Source organism: Lemur catta, chromosome 11 (genome assembly GCF_020740605.2).
Source record: "Lemur catta isolate mLemCat1 chromosome 11, mLemCat1.pri, whole genome shotgun sequence".
Classification (NCBI taxonomy): Eukaryota; Metazoa; Chordata; class Mammalia; order Primates; family Lemuridae; genus Lemur; species Lemur catta.
This window is the reverse complement of record NC_059138.1, coordinates 76,603,255-76,607,556: the sequence shown is the minus strand read 5'-3', so window position 1 is coordinate 76,607,556 and position 4,302 is coordinate 76,603,255. Positions and strand designations below refer to the sequence as shown.

Below are 4,302 nucleotides of genomic sequence, written 5' to 3'. Positions count from 1 at the left end.
CTGAGGTTTAAACACTCCTTTCTGAGTAATTAATAAAGCAAATAGATAAAAATTCAGTAAGACCCTAGAAGCAATGACTCCCCAGTAGCAATGAGCATGCCTATTAATAGTTCCCAGATCTTCATATCTAATGCCATTCTATAATAAAAGGAACCAGGGATCCTTGAAAACAATGGCTGATTTTAGGGCTGTGGCAGGAAATACACAAGGTGAGTATGGAGCATCTTGTAGTGCTAGGAAGTAAGGAAGCACTCAAAAGCTCCACAGTGGTGGCATTATGTCAAAGGGGACACAGAAGCCAACAGAAAGAACTCCTGATGTCCAAAGCTGGGACAATTTGAGCAATAAAATTAGTGAGATAACATTGGATTATAACCCAAACTATCAAATATATACACGAGTCCAGACTTATGTGAATAAATAATTGAATAAATAAATAAAAGGGGAGAATAGACAAAGTTCTTGTGCAGAAGATTTCTAAATAATTTATTTAGATACTCCAACTCAAAAAGGTGGAGCATAACTCCCCACCCCTTAAGTGTGGGCTGCCCTTGCCACCTTCCTTCCAGAGAGTACAGTATGGGCAGGGGGGGAAATAACTTTACAATGAAGAAGATTTGCAAGCACTCTATCAGCTAGGTGATCAAAGTTAATATCAGCAATGATAAATTATATTGATAGTATGTACTGTTGACACAGTACAGTAAGAATGGCACATTACCTCTGTGGCCTTTCTCCCAAAAATCCATAAATCTAGTCTCACCATGAGGAAAACATCGGACAAATCCCATTTGTTTCAGTCTGTCTGAGCTGCCATAACAAAAATGCCATAGACTTGGTGGCTTTAACAATCAACATTTATTCCTCACAGTTCTGGAAGCCGAGAAGTCCAAGATCAAGGTGCTGGCAGATTCATTGCCTGGTGGGGGTCCCCTTCCTGGGTCATAGACAGCAGTCTTTTCACTGTGTCCTCACATGCAGAGAGGGACAAGGGAGCTCTCCAAGGTCTCTTTGATAAGGGCACTAATCCCCTTCGTGAGGGCTCCACCCTCCTCACTTAATCACCTCTCCAAGGCCCCACCTCCTAACATCATCAGACTGGGGGTTAGGGTTTGTACACATGGATTTTGGGGGCATCACAAACATTCAGTTCACAGCGCCATTAGAGGAGCATTGTACAAAACGCCAGACCAACACTCCTCAAAACTGTCAGGGTCATCAAAACCCAGCAAAATCTGAAAACTGTTGCAGCCAACAAGAAACTGAGAAGACATGATGACTAAATGTAAGATAGTGCCCTGGATGGATCCTGGAACAGAAAAAGGGCATTACGTGAAAATAAGGAACCTGGAATAAAGTATAGACTTTAATGAATAACAATGTATCGATACTGGTTCATTCGTTGTGACAAAGGTGCCATACTAATATAACATGTTAAAAATAGGGGAAACTGGATCTGGGGTATATGGGAACTCTCGTACTATCTTTGCAACTTTTCTGTAAATCTGAAACCATTCTAAAATTAAAAGTTATTCTTAAAAAATAAGTAAGGTGACCAGGCATGATGGCTCACACCTGCAATCCTAGCACTTTGGAAGGCCAAGGTGGAAAGATCACTTGAGGCAAGGAGTTTGAGACCAGCTTGAGCAACATAGTAAGACCCTGTCTCTACAAAAAAAAAAAAAAAAAAAAAATAGAAGAACCAAACAAGGACATTCCAAGAGAAGAAAATTGCCGACCATTATCTCTTAAAAACATACACTCCTCCCCCACCTCCCAAAAAACCCTTAACAAAGTACTAGCAACTCAAATCCAGAAATATATAAAAAGGATAGTGGAGTCATCCCAGGAATGCGAAGCTGGTTCAAAACTTAAAATCCAGTGAGTATAATTCACCATATTAACAAACTAAAGAAGAAAAGCCATATTATTATCTCCAGAGATGTAGAGAAAGCTTTTGACAAAATTCGACATCTGTTCATGATTAAAAGTCTCAGTAAACTAAAAATAAAAAGAAATTTACTTTACCTGACAAAGAGCATCTTCAAAACACCTACAGCCATCACATTAAATAATGAAAAACTGAAGCTTTCCCCCTAAGACAGGGAACAAAAGAAAAATGTTCTCTTTTACTACTCCTGTTCAATGTCAGATGAAGTCAAGAAATAGAAATAAAAGGTGTGCAGATTACACGGAAGGAATGAAACTAGTTCTTTTAGTAGACAACATAATCTCTGTAGAAAATTCAAAGAAATCTACAGAAAAAGTCCTAGAAATAATAAATGGAGTTAGCTAAGTTGCAATATCCAAGGAAATATATAAAATCAATTATATTAATATTTCCATATATTTGCAACTAATGATCAGAATCCAGTTTTTTTTAAAAAATATCACATATAATAGCTTCGTAAAATGAAATACTTAGATACAAATATAACAAAATATGTGCAGGACCTATATGCTGAAAATGACAAAACACAAATGAAAGAAATAAAAATCTGAAAAAATAGAGAGCTATATTGTGTTCATGGATAGTAAGATTCAATATTATTAAGATGAAAATTGTCCCCAATTTGATCTATAGATTCAACATAATCCTAGTTAGCTGTTTTTATAAATAAACTGATTCTAATTTTTTTTTTTTTTTTTTAGAGACAGGGTCACGCTGTCTCCCAGGCTAGAGTGCAGTGATGCGATCATAGCTCACCACAACTTCAAACTCCTGGGCTTCAGTGCTCCTCCTGCCTCAACCTTCTGAGTAGCTGGGACTACAGGTATGCACCACCAAACCCAGCTATTTTTTTTTTTAATTTTTATTGTTTGGTAGAGAGAGAGTCTCACTGTTGCCCAGGCTGGTCTTGAACTCCTGGCCTCAAGCCTCCCAAAGTGCCCGGTTTACAGACATAAGCCACCACACTTGGCCTGATTCTAATATTTATATGGATAAACAAAGAAACTAAAATAAGTTATACAATTCTGGGGGGGAAAGTTGGAGGACCCACACTATCCGATTTTAAGACCTACTATATAGCTACAGTAATCAGGACAGTGTGGTTTTGGCAAAAGGATAAAAACATAGATGAACAGAACAAAACAGAAAGCCCAGAAATAGACCCATACAAATAAATTCAATTGATTTTTTTAATAAAGGTGCAAAGTCAATTCAGTGGAGAAAGTATAGCATTTTCAACAAAGTGTGCAGAAACAATTGAACATTCATATGCAGAAGAAATAAAATGAACCTCAACCCATGCCTCACAACTTTTACAAACTTAACTCAAAATAGATCATAGACCTAACTTTAAACATGAAACAATCAATCATCTGTAAGAAAACATGAGGGGAAAAATCTACATGTTCTTGGCTTTGAGAAAAACTTATTAGATATGATAATGAAAACACAATCTCAGTGAGAAAAAACTTGATACATTAGACTTTAACAAAATCAAAGGAAACTTCTCTGTAAAGGCAATAAAAACACAAGCCACAAACTGGGAGAAAATATTTGGAAATTAAATATCTGATAAAGGACTTGCATCTAGAGTATATAAAGAACGCTCAAAACTTAAGAAAAACACTGCAATTTTTTAAATGAACAAAAGAAATAACAGACACTTCACCAAATAAGGTATACAAATAGCAAATAACATCTGAAAAGGTGTTCAACATCGTTAGTCGTTAGATAAATGCAAGTTAAAACCACACGCTACAAACCCCAAACTAACATACCTTTTAGAATGGCCATAACTTAAAAACCTACAAAACCAAGTGTTTGCAAAGATGCAAAGCAATTGGAACTCTCTAAGAGCTTCCGTAAGAATGTGGAATAATACAACCAATTTGTAGAACACTTCAGTAGTTTCTTTTAAAGTTAAACATAGACTTACCATCAATCCTACTCCTAGGTATTTACCCAAATGAATTGAACACTTACACTTACCTGTACACAAGTCTTTATAGCAACTTTATTCATAACCCCTACGAACTGGAAATGACCTAGCTGTCCTTCACGAGGTGAGTGGTTTGGCACAGTCACACAATACAATATTACTCAGCGATAAAAAGGAACAGACTGTTGACTCACGTGGCAATATGCGTGCATCTTAAATCCACTTTGATGGGTGAAAGAAAGAAGCCAAACCCCAAAGGCTACACACTAGATTATTCCATTTATATGACACTCTCGGAAAGGCAAAACTATAGGAGACAGAAAGCACATAAGTAATTGCCTAGGGCTGGGAGTGGGAAAAGCATTGGACTACAAAGAGGCAGCATGGGGGAGTTTGGAAAGTTAAGAAACTC

General features: G+C 36.9%; 1 long non-coding RNA gene across 1 annotated transcript; it reads right to left on the bottom strand.

The window, feature by feature from the left end:
* Window positions 1-1,289: 1,289 nt before the first annotated feature.
* Window positions 1,290-4,005, bottom strand: LOC123647737. Its single transcript, XR_006738322.1, has 3 exons — window positions 3,941-4,005; window positions 2,029-2,096; window positions 1,290-1,309 (listed from the first exon to the last, which is right to left on the bottom strand). It is a non-coding gene; the product is annotated as an uncharacterized LOC123647737 (long non-coding RNA).
* Window positions 4,006-4,302: the final 297 nt, after the last annotated feature.